Source organism: Pogoniulus pusillus, chromosome 6 (genome assembly GCF_015220805.1).
Source record: "Pogoniulus pusillus isolate bPogPus1 chromosome 6, bPogPus1.pri, whole genome shotgun sequence".
In the NCBI taxonomy this organism is placed as follows: Eukaryota; Metazoa; Chordata; class Aves; order Piciformes; family Lybiidae; genus Pogoniulus; species Pogoniulus pusillus.
The window spans coordinates 35471752-35484873 of NC_087269.1; positions in this window are offsets into that span (position 1 = coordinate 35471752).

Genomic DNA, 13122 nt, shown 5'->3' on the forward strand with positions numbered 1-13122 from the left:
CTGGAAAGAAATCCATTCCCTAGAGATATAAAGAGGGTGGGATTGGTAGCCAAAAAGTCAGAGTGAATTAGTCACCAGAAAAATCTTTTATTCATGGAATAATAAGGGAGAGATTCAAAAGACATGCTTCTGGCTTTTGTCACAGAAATGAAATAAAAGGAATTTGCAAAGCTGGCTTCCTGACAAGATGTCACTTCCAGTTTAAACAGTACATAATTTAAAGCCAAATGCAAAAACTGCTCATCAGTTTTGTTCTCTTTTGAGTTTGTGTCTTCTGTGGATATTTTAAGGTCTGAAGGCTTCCTTTATCAAAATATTTGTGGAAAGTCTTGCTCCTTGCAGGAAGTTTGGCCTACAGAATCCTATGAAGCTAGTCTCATCTCACCCTCCTTGGCTCACTGGAGCAGCCACTGTACTGGTTGGGCCCCAACTGAATAGCAATTTGGGCAGGAGGGTTCCTTAGAAACTCAGGCAGCCCTGCTTCCCCCTATCCTTTATTAAATACCACTTGTAGTGATTAAATTTGTTTCTTTAGGGTTTGAAGCTCGACTGTCAGGAGTCTGTGTTGTGAAGCAAATTTCAGCCTCAAATGTGACAGTTTACGTTTTGCTTGTTCACTTTTTGTCTTTGCCTAAAAAGCATCTCTCTAGTACTGCACATTTTTAATCCCTGTGGCCTGATCCAGCTTGTTCTGAGAAGTACTTGAAGGGAGAAAGAACAAAAGGTTCTTTTCTTTCTTTATGGAAGCATATAAAAAATGCACTCCTTTTTAAATCCCTTTTCCCTGTTTAAACACGACACCCCCACCCATCCCCCCCAAACTTCAGTAGTTAAAATCAGTAAGGGTTTTGTTATGAGTGCTTTGAAAGCAATTCACTTCTAGGAGCCTATGAAGTGTCACTTTTGGACTAGGATACACAGAGGCTTGAGCAGTGAGGATGAACACTTGCACTCACAGATAGTATGGAAATGGGGACAATTTGTTCCCCTGCCACTTCAGGAGAACTCTTTGAGATGATCAGAGGCTCTGGTAGCAATCAGTCAAGTGTCCAACTCTGGCTTCCCTTTCATTTGAGACAGGAGTAACTCTGTTACTTAATTCCTGTCATGTAAAGTCATTTTCAGCAAGAGAAGAATCAGACCTACAGTCTGTAAAATATAAAAGATCTCTAGGTTCAAAGACCTAGTACTGGAAGGAAGCTCTGGTGCTTTTCAGTAACATCCCTGACCCTCTTTATTTTTCATTCTGCTGCAGTACAGTTCTTGGGTTTTTCTTTTTCCCTAGAATTTAGAGAAGTAGTTTAGAAATATCATACTTGGTATGCATAATGATAAATTAATGTTCATTCTGTGCTTCTAATCTTAGTTGAAAGATTTTAAATGAGGAAAAACTCAGTTTTACAATTACATTTTTATCTACTGGACAATGTCACTACCATAGTGTATGACCTCCTAACTGGGTCATTGAGCCAGTTTCAGTGAAATGTACCAATATACTCTCTGCTCTTGTTTTGGAATACAGCAGGCAGAAAGTCTGCTCTGCTCTGTGCTTGCTTAGCAATTACCCAGGCTTCAGCTTGTACTCATAATGGCTTGGTTTCCTTCTTGCATCAGTTTGACCTGATGTAATTACAGTGCTTTCAAAAGACTGTCTCCTCATTTTATGTGAAAAAGACATGATTTAGACCTAAAAATGTAATCTGAGATTGACAGAATCCAAATTTGGCCAGGCTGTGTAATTAACATATCTTTGTATTCCTGCGGAAAAGATTCGTTCAGATTGAATTTCCATTATGTTGCTGTTATCACAACAGGCAAGGTGAAATGCCACCTGTGTTATCCATTACAGTTGTGGAATAGATGTGTTTTATCATCTAAACATGAATCTGGGTAGGGACTGATCATGTGATTGGTGCCTCCAAGCTCAGATCACACATCTGACTGCCTTGTGCCTGTGAAACACTGGACTATGAATTCCTTCACTATGGAACCAGCGACTTGGATTTATTTAGGCTACAAGAGCTCTAAACAACATGTGTTGTCAAACACTGGAAGGGGAACTTAGCAAAAGAGGGTTTGACATTTTTTGGTTTTCCACTCACTTTTCCCCTTGCAGAGTCCAGAAAAGTTTGGGGTTGGTGGGAAAGATCACAGCCCTTCATCTGATCTTCTTTGATTCTTAGACTTTATGTGCAGTGGCTTTAAAGTAAAACTTCTCACACCTCTGTTTCCTTTTGCCACGTCCTCTCCTTACAGGGCTGGAGCATCTGAGTTTGCTTTGGAAGAATACTGCTTGGTTGCCTGAGGTCCTGGAGCACTTCTCAGGATACCCTGGCTAGAATTGGCCTATGTAGCTCTGTCTTCCTTGTGCTCCCCATGTAAATTTCTGTGGAAGACGTAGTTCATTCAAAGGTGAGGGAGCTTTCTAGCAGAAATCTCATTTTCAGGCAGCTGGGAGTCATTTTAGGTCAGTGGCCCTCAATTCCTTTCTTGCAAAAAGGCACAGCTTTTTCCGTGTTTTTAATGGCTCCTTCCCCATAACTGGTGATCCAGTCTTCTCAGTGCAAGTTGTAGAGCTCATAATTCGACTCTTGTGTGCTCTCTGAACTTCCACATGAGACAAAAGATTGACAAACAGGACCTGGCTTTTCTTCTTTTCACTCTTCTGAAGGCATCTCACTTCCCCCACTGTTAAAGTGCGGAGTAATTATGTGCTCCTCTTCTATCTCATGAGACTGATAAATGACAAACACTACAAGAGCGACAAGTACATCCACTGTTTATACTATCCAGGGGCTACATCTTAGATTTAGTCTTTGTTTCACTGGAGCTGGAAAGACATGGAGAGATAAGGAAGTACAGGGTAGGTGTGAGTGGTGCCAATGTTGCTGTTATTAATATTCATTTCTTTAATCCAGCTGCAGCAGACAAAAAGGTAAGAGGATTTGTACACCACTGGAGCCTTTGACCCTTCCTTTGCACTATCTTCTGCTTTCCTTTCACCTCTTTCAAAAAGCTGGTGGTCAGAGGCATGAGCTCTGGGTTAGAGGAGTTGTTGACCCTTTTGCCAGCTTTCCTTCTGCCTTCCCTGGCTTGATCATAGAAAAAGCTGGTGGATGTGTGTGGCTTCAAAATTTAAGGCTGCTTAGGATGCCAGTGAACAGGTGGTAGCATTTGGCTTGTTGTGTTAAGAGATTTGGCTTTTGAGCAAAAGGTTCATTACAAACTGCCTCAGATGTCTTCATTTTCAGTATTCCCAGGCTTACATTACTCCCCCAAAATGGCCAGACATTTTCTTAATGCTGTTAAATGTTTCTCAAATACTGACCAATCCAATTTGTTCTTATGGGTATAAACCCATGTTTATACTGCAAAGGAGTCAAATAAAGGCAGAGTGTAACTTAGAGGTCTATGTACTGTGTCTCAGTGAAAATGTTTGAATTACAAATATTACAAAAACCCCCAGATTTTTTTCATCTGAAGGCATCTGCAGCTTCAGCAGCAGTGGCAGAAATGTTCTGGCTGACCCTAAATGACATCTGTTTTGAAAGACACCCTTCTGATCAGCCTACACTGCTATTGTTTTTGACAGATCTGTGCTTCCAAAGTAGTGAAACCAAGCTCACGATTGCTCCCCTGTAAATCACTTCATCCATGTAATAATTAGGGTGAAAAATAAGTTTAATAAAGTGAATGTAATGATTGAGTTTGAGCTGTATGCTGGCTTGGAAAGTTACTGAGATTCTTTTCTCTAGATTTGCGTATCAAAGTCATTATCTGAAGAATGTGTGTCTCTTTCAGACTCACAAGTCTAAATTTGATTAAACTGGGCTTCATGCCATATAATTCCTATCAGTATTTCATACATGAGAACAAATCTGAGAAACATTCCTGATGAAATGTTGAAGTTTCTCATTTTAAAGTCAGGACTTTATTGAAAATAATTTTTCAAAATGTGAAGTTAGCATATTCTTTAATAAGAGTTGAACTTAAGTACTTAATTTTTGGTTGGCATATGCTCCTTTGAGTGTTTGGCCCACTAATACTGTCTCAGCTGAGTAAATAAGAACCATTTTAATTAATTTTCCTGGAGAGTGGGGCTTTGTGCTTGCTCATCACTAATTTTATTAGTACTGTTAATGATTCGGTGTCAGCAGCTGTAAGTAGGGTGTATGGAAGGTGATTGTGCCTGCTTCACCCCTCCAGGTTTGGAAGTGAAATAGCTAATTTTTTCACTGTAGAGGACAAATAGTAGCGATGAAGAGGACAAGGAGTTTTCTACTCATCCAAATCTACTTCTGAACGTAACCTGCTGGACACAGACAGTCTCTGTGTGAGTTTGTGTGCATGAGAGACAGTTGCGCTAGAAAGCCATTTTCTGTGTGTAAAGCAGAATAGCAAAGCACTGCTCAGACTGTACTGCAGTGAGATTGTTTCAGTAGAAAAAGCTGTGTGTTAGAAATGCAGTTTCAGAAGTGGATTCCTGGAAATTCTTTTTTATGTAAATGTCAGGTCACTTAAAGTGTTCAGGGAAAATTCTGCTATCACATTTTGCATAATTTAATCTAGATCCAGTAATTATTTAACCCTTTAAGCAGTGCAGCAGCATATAGATTGTTCAGGTGCTAAAAGAGAAGTGATAGTTCATCTGTAGTGATCCAATAACAATATTCTCAGATTTAATCACTCTGCTATTTTAACAATTCACATTGTGAGCATTTTTGGAAATGCTATAGAATTATTGTATGAGGGTGGTGAGATTCTGGTATAGGCTGCCCAAGGAGGTTGTGGATGCCTCCCTGGGGATGTTCAAGGCCTGGTTGGATGAGGCCTTGAGCAGCCAAGTCTAGTTGAGAGGCTGATGTGGTGGTATTACAATTAAATATGAATTAAAATGAAGCTGATATAAAAAATATTACATACTGTTATTATAAAAAAAAACAAACACCCAAGCTTATTTACAGTTAATACACACAGATTTGGTGGGAGGGTGTTCAATAGCTCCAAGTGCAGAGTGCTGCACTTTGGCCGCAACAGCCCCATGCAGAGATACAGGCTGGGGTCGGAGTGGCTGGAGAGCAGCCAGACAGAGAGGGATCTGGGGGTGCTGATTGATACCCACCTGAACATGAGCCAGCAGTGTGCCCAGGTAGCCAAGAGAGCCAATGGCATCCTGGCCTGCATTAGGAATGGTGTGGTCAGCAGGAGCAGGGAGGTCATTCTGCCCCTGGACTCTGCACTGGTTAGACCACACCTTGAGTCCTGTGTTCAGTTCTGGGCCCCCCAGTTTAGGAGGGACATTGAGATGCTTGAGTGTGTCCAGAGAAGGGCGACGAGGCTGGGGAGAGGCCTTGAGCACAGCCCTACGAGGAGAGGCTGAGGGAGCTGGGATTGTTTAGCCTGGAGAAGAGGAGGCTCAGGGGAGACCTCATTGCTGTCTACAACTACCTGAGGGGTGGTTGTGGCCAGGAGGAGGTTGCTCTCTTCTCTCAGGTGGCCAGCACCAGAACAAGAGGACACAGCCTCAAGCTGCGCCAGGGGAGATTTAGGCTTGAGGTGAGGAGAAAGTTCTTCACTGAGAGAGTCATTGGACACTGGAATGGGCTGCCCGGGGAGGTGGTGGAGTCGCTGTCCCTGGGGCAGTTCAAGGCAGGATTGGACGTGGCACTTGGTGCCATGGTCTAGCCTTGAGCTCTGTGGTAAAGGGTTGGACTTGATGATCTGTGAGGTCTCTTCCAACCTTGGTGATACTGTGATATACAGGCACTCAGAATGATCTAAACTGTATTAGAAAGTTTAGGAACAGTAATCAGTTTGGAAAGAGAGTCTTGCAGTTAAAGTTAAATGGCAGGCACAAACTTCGTAAACTTTAGAGAAAAGACTCAATTTCCTCACACTCAATGTCCTGAGACTTTGGTATTTGTGATCTAGAACAATGTGCAGCTGCGCAAAACAAAGAGAGTTCCGACCGCGGGGAGGCTGCTCCATGCGGTGGTGCTGCTGCTGCTGCTGAGGTTTGTGCAGTTTAAATTGCCATGTGTCGTCTGCAGCGCCCACGGGCACGGCAAGGCGAACCTCAGTGCAAGGGCAAATCTCCCCGTGGCTGTCAGGGTGTTGCCGGAGGGGCCAGCCGCCTGACGAGGCAGATCCAGGCTTGCGGCTGGAGCAGTCTAATGGGTGCTCCGCACGGGGCTGGCCCCCTTTGCAGGAGCGGACCCCTGGGTGCTGGGTTCCAGCAGTCCGGGCACGGCTGAGCTCAGCGGCAGCTGCTTCCTGGAGCGGGGCAAGCAGTTCCAGGCCCTGGCTCAGGTCAGGAGACGGGCAGTGCCAGCGTCTTCCATGCGTGGACAGAGGCAGACCCTCAGCTACACGAGGTGTCAAAGCAGGTGAGGCAGGGGCAGGTAACAAATAAACAGGCAAACAAGCAAGACCTTGCATAGCAAATCTGAATTTAAGCGTTTTGCCAGAGGAATGCTTGCCCAGTGGGAATAGATAAAATATCTCAAGTAGCCAATCCTGGGTTATCTGTTCCAAAAGTAGAAGATGCACGTATTTAGCATCAGTGGTTCACAGGTAAAAATGTGAATTATCTTTACCAGAACACAAAGCAGGCTCAAAACCAAGTCCAAACATGGTGATGTTGTCTAACCTGACAGGTGCCTGGCTTTTGTATCCTTTCCTGCCTTGTCCCAGCCCGAGAAAGAAGGAAAGAGGGGGGGAAAGGTGTGTATGTGTGTGTGTTTGGGACACGTAGGGACATGTCCTGGATGCATATTTTGAGTATACTTTTGGACCTTCCACCATAGAGGTGCCCCTGCCTGTGGCAGGGGGATTGGAGTAGATGATCTCCAAGGTCCCTTCCAACCTAAGCCATTCTGTGATTCTATTGGTCTGGTGTGGAAATGTTCAAAGACATTCAAGTTAGTCAAAAATGAGAAAAATGTCCAGACGTTAAGAAAGAGTAGGCATTGCTCAGGAAACCATAAACCCAAGTGCACAGAACTCACATCCTCTGCTATTAAACGACCCGTTTTCCCTTCCAGGTAGGATGAGGAGTGCAAGGACTGGATAAATGCAACATGACTTTGTTTTCATTTCAGTGTGTCTTAAGGTTTGAAGGATCTTCAAAGTCCAGCGTTGTAGTTGCTCACAAGGTGGGCTTTTCAGCAGTGAGGGAAATGTCAGCAAATAGCTTACAGAATTGTAGAATGGTTTGGGTTGGAAGGGACCTCCAAAGGTCATGTAGTCCAGCCCCCTTGCAGTCAGCAGGAATATCCTCCACTAGATCAGGTTGCTCAGGGTCTTGTCAAGTCTGACTGTGGAAGAATTCTCCCACTAGCAGGACATGAGCTGGTAAACATGAGAGCTCGTGCTGGGAAGTGTCCTTGAGCCTACTTCTGGCTCAGGAAGCCAAGTTGTAAATAATGAGCAGCCCACACAAAGCTGCAGGGGGCTGAGCCTACCAGCCCCCTGGGGCGGACACCACAGGTTGTTTTGGCACAGGGCAACCTATCTGCACCTTACACAAAACTCTCAGCCAGTCTGCATTGTCCACTTGTGCCAGCCCCAAACTGATTGTGCACACCTTTCCTGAATACTATATAAGCTTTGCACTGCCCTAATAAAGCTGTACTGTGTTGCTAGCAGCTGAGTTGACTGGTCGGTACCCCGATCTCACCTCTCACCAGCCTCCTGTGGACCACATCTGACCTTGAATATCTCCATAAATTGGGCCTCAACTACCTCCCTGGGCAACTTGCTCCAGTGTTCCACTACCCTCATGCTGCAGAACTTGTTCCTATTATCCATTCTAAATCTCGAATTTCAAACCATTGCTTCTCATCACTACAGGCTTTTGTAAACAGTCTCTCTGCAGCCTTCTTGTAGGCCTCCTTCAGGTAGTGGAAGGCTGCTATTAGGTCTTCCCAGAGCCTTGTCTTCTCCAGGCTGAACAGCTCCAGCTCCCTCAGCCTGTCCTTGGGGGAGAGGTGCTCCATCCCCCTTATCATTTTTGTGGCCCTTCTTTGGTCTCACTCCATCAAGTCCATATCCTTTCTGTGTTAAGGGCTCCAGATCTGGACACAGTACTCCAGGTGAGGTCTTATCAGTATGCTGTAAAGTTGCAGAATCATCTGTTGTGATCTACTGGCCACACATCTTTGATGCAGCTTAAGATCTCACTGGCCTTCTGGGCTGCAGGCACACACTGTTAGCTTATCATAGAATCAACCAGGTTGGAAGAGACCTCCAAAATCATCCAGTCCAACCTATCCCCCAGACCTAGCCAGTCAACTAGACCGTGGCACTAAGTGCCTCATCCAGGCTTGAAGACCTCCAGGGATGGTGCCTCCACCACCTCCCTGGGCAGCCCATTCCAATGGGAAATCACTCTCTCTGTGAAGAACTTCCTCCTAACATCCAGCCTAGACTTCCCCCGGCACAACTTGAGACTGTGTCCCCTTGTTCTATTGCTGGTTGCCTGGGAGAAGAGGACAACCCCCACCTGACTACAACGTCCCTTCAGGTAGTTGTAGACAGCAATGAGGTCACCCCTGAGCCTACTCCTTTCCAGGCTAAACAACCCCAGCCTCCTCAGCCTCTTTTCATAGGGTTTATGTTCCAGGCCTCTCACCAGCTCCGTCGCCCTTCTCTGAACACGTTCCAGTACCTCAACATCTCTCCTGAATTGAGGGGCCCAGAACTGGACACAGCACTCAAGGTGTGGCCTGACCATTTCTGAGTACAGGGGCAGAATAACCTCCCTTGTCCTACTGGCCACACTGTTCCTGATGCAGGCCAGGATGCCATTGGCTCTCTTGGCCACCTGGGCATCTTCAGCCTACTATCTATGAGTATCCCCAGGTCCCTTTCCTCCTGGCTGCTCTCCAGCCACTCTGTCCCCAGCCTGTAGTGCTGCTTGGGGTTGTTGTGGCCAAAGTGCAGAACCCTGCACTTGGCCTTGTTAAATCTCATCCCATTGGCCTCTGCCCACCCATCCAGCCTGTCCAGGTCCCTCTGCAGGGCTCTCCTACCCTCCAACAGATCAACAACTGCTCCTAGCTTGGTGTTATTTGCAAACTTACTGATGCTGGACTCAATCCCCTCGTCCAGATCATCAGTAAAGATATTGAACAGAAATGTCCAGCTTTTCATCCATCAGCACCCCCAAGTCCTTTTCTGCAGGCTTGCTCTCAATCTCATCCTCCCTCTTCCTGTATTGATATCTGTTATTGCCCCAGCTGGGTGCAGGACTTCACAATTTGCTTTATTGAAGATCATGAGATTTCCCTCAGCCCAGCTCTCAGCACATACTTTATACGTGCCATTCCCTTTTCACCCAAACATAAATCAAGTGTGCATTTCAGAGTGTTGGTATTTTATACATCTTGCATTATTAGATAGGAGTGGAAGCTAGGTTAGCCCATTGCAATGATTCACATTCTGTCTGAGGAACACAAGCGTTCTCTAATGAGACAGGGAACTGAAGCATATTAATGCAGTTGAAAATTTTCAGCTCTTAAAACAGACAGAAAAGATTGTTCCAAGGAATATAACTAGAATAGCTAGTGTTACTGTCTGAACAAGTGCAGTACAGAGGCAAGTGGTCTGCATTTCTGTGGTCGACACATCTGAGCAGAAGGTGCAGGCTCTTGGTGGTGTGGTCCTTCTGCTGATCTGGTTCCTGGTGTTAGGGAGTATTGTATCAATCCTGATGTCTGCTGAATGAAAAGAAGTGAGGTTTTAAATTCTTTTCATCATTAAAATATGCTCTTTCACCTTTATAAGTATTAGCAGAAAGTAATTATGATACCTGGGGCAAGTTTCTGGAATACATTTCATCTGACAAAGAGAAGTGGGTAGAGGAAATTCATCTAACATGAGTTTATCGAACAGCTTGCCTGCAATCATGTTGTTGGCCGTGCTACACTCAGCTGCTGTGCCTGCCCAGCCTTCCTATCAGATCAGGGCTCTGTCTACCCTAAGTGGTTTAAATACATTTCCTCTTTTAATAACAATAATTAGTGAAAGTTTCTTATGAGGCTCAGAGGAAAATAATTGAGCACTTTTCTTGTGCATTGTTGCTTATTTTTCATCTGAATCTGCTACACTGCATAGATGTGCCTAATGCAGAAAGGATTTTGCAGTGTATCAGGGAGACAGATGTATTTAATTTGTGATTTCAGTCATTTCCATATATGAGAGGATCCTGTCGTGGAGGCAGGGAATTAATTGGCCAAAGCAGGAATTATAAAAGCAGAATTATTTTATTTTCCTGAAAACCCCACACCCAAACTATATACAGAACTAGTTTGGGGTTTTTTACAGGCTCAATTTGATTGGGAAAAATCTTCACAGGATGCTACGGGCAAATTTAGAGACTTAGAAAGTCAGAAAATGGAAAAGACTAAGCTTCAAACTAACCCCACTAAAAATTAGGCTGAGCAGAGAATTAAGGGAATAGCAGCTTTTATTCACAGAGGTGAGATAGGAAATTGAAGATGATCCCTTGCTGCTTAGTGTGTCTAGCCAGATTTAATTCTAGCTGTTCTTTAGCTTTCCTAATCTGAGCTCTGGTAGAACAAACAATTTCTTTGTATTCGTCCCAGGTTACCTGTCCTTGCTTCCACTCTCTGTAGGCTTCTTTTTGCATCTGAGTGTGTCCAGGAGCTCTCCATTCACCCATGCAGGCTTCCTTGCATTCTTACCTGCCTTCCTCTTTTTTGGGATGCATTGCTTCTGGGCCTGGAGGAGGTGATCCTTGAACATTGACCAGCTTTCCTAGGCCCCCCTTCCTTTCAGGGTTTTTTCCCTTGACACCCTGCCAAGGAGGCCCATGAAGAGGTTGAAATCTGCTCTTCTGAAGTCCAGAGCAGTGAGTTTGCTGGGCACCCTCCTTGATGCCTTGAGAATCTTAAACTCTATCATTTCATGGTCACCGCAGCCAAAGCTTCAGCTTCACTTCGCTCACCAGCCCCTCCTTGTTGGTCAGGTCTAGGTCCAGCATAGCACCTTTTCTTGTGGGTTCCTCTAGCACTTGGAGGAGGAAGTTATCAGTGCACTCCAGAAACCTCTTAGATTGCTGGTGCTCTGTTGTGTTGTCCTTCCAACAGATGTCAGGGTGGGTGAAGTCCCCCATGAGGACCAGAGCCTGTGATCATGAAGCTTCTCCTATTTGTTTGTATAGGGCCTCATCTGCTTCTCTTTCTTGATCAGGAGATCTGTAGCAGACTTCTACTATGATGTCACCTTCCCCTGCTTTCCTTTTAACCTTTACCCATAATCTCTCTATTTCTGTGTTGCACATCCCCAAGTGGAGCTCCATGGACTCTAGTTTGTCATTGATGTAGAGGGCAAAACTCCCTCCCCTTCTGCCCTGCCTGTCCCTTCTGAAGAGCGTATAACCATCTATCCCCAAGCTCCAATCATAAGATCCATCCCACTGTGTCTCAGTGATGCCAATGACATCATAACCCTGTAGACTTGCACATGTTTGCAATTCTTCCTGTTTGCTCCCCACGCTCCTTGTGTTAGTGTAAAGGCATTTCAGCTGTGCCTGTATTGGAGCTGACTTACTGACTGATTTTCCCCTACCCTGATCTTTGGGAACTCTTTTGCAGTCTGTATCCCAATCCTAGGGTCAGATCATAGAATCATAGAATCAACCAGGTTGGAAGAGACCTCCAAGATCATCCAGTCCAACCTATCACCCAGCTCTATCCAGTCCCACCTGTCTATGTTCAGGCACCTCTGTAGCTATCAACCTATCTCTACCCCTCATGCCATCACTACCATGTGATGTTTTCCTTTTGGCAGCTACTACCTGAAAGGGATCTGGCTCATCTCTGCAAGACTTTGCATTATTTTGTCCCCAGCATGCTTCTGGGTGGCAGGTTGAGAGCTCTTACTATTCCCCCATTGCTCCCACACTGGTGGGATGTCTGTGTACGAACTAAATGCAGCTGCTTAGGTTGTTGCCTAAAAGAACAAGCATACAGAAATTAAGTACACCACTACGATGGTCTAATTTTCAGCCTGTTCTCACCGATGCAAGCCTCTATCTGTCTGACCAGCCCTGAAGTCTGACCAGCCCCAGCCAGTGAAGACTGTCATTTACCACCCATACCTTTCCTCCACCTACTGCCAAGTACTTGCTCATTCCACATTCTGACAGATCGCTACAAACTATAGGCTATCTCTAAGGAGACCCCAAACCATTGCTCCTATCCACACCAGCTTGTAACTTAGTTCCCCGCTCTGCAAGACTGCTAAGTGAGGGTGCAGAACCAAATCTGAGCAGAGAAAAAAAGTAAATCACCTTGGGCAGCACTCTGGTGTCTGCTTCTCCCCACTTCATAGGCTGTCCCAGATGAAAGCTTAAGATTTTGTACTGTTATATAGACACCCAAAGACCTTTCCTCACCCTTTATGATAGAGTCTTGAAATTCTAAGCCTGGCTTACATATACCTCTTGGAAAAACACCTCTTCTTCTTTTGCCCTGTTCCTGATGCACTTTACAGTGCCACTACTTGAGAGGTGTGGCATGTGTGCCTGTGCAGGAAGTAGGACTATCCAGGTGGCTTGAACCATGGCTGAGAGGTTTCTGTTGGCAATTTTAAGATAATTTTTTTAAGTGACCTGAGACTCTGGCCTGTCATTTTTTGTTAAGTACTTCATGGTTTAAAAATATCTTGTACTTTCTTTGCAAAATACTCTGCCTTGAATCATCAAAGGGTGATTGAAATCACCCCAAAGACAGCATGAGTTCAGCCAATGTCTTTAATCTGTGTGCTCCTATTTCCTGTGGTCTGTTCTTGGGCCAGAGTGTGCTTTATCTGAGCGGGCACAATGTGCATCACTACAAATATGATGGAAAACTTGAAAGTTTCTCACTGTGCTGCCGTGCCCAACATGTTGCTACTAAGATGTGGACATAACTGAATTTGCGGCTCTGACACAGAAGGGTGTGGAGATGGAAGGACATAGCAAGGATCCCTTTATTCCTCTGGCTGTTTGCCCTTCTCTTCCCACGTGCTCCATCAGATTTGATTGGGTGCAGAGGAGCACCATCCGAGGTTGCTCTGTTAAAGAGCTGGGCAAATGCTTCTCCAGTGCAGCCATCA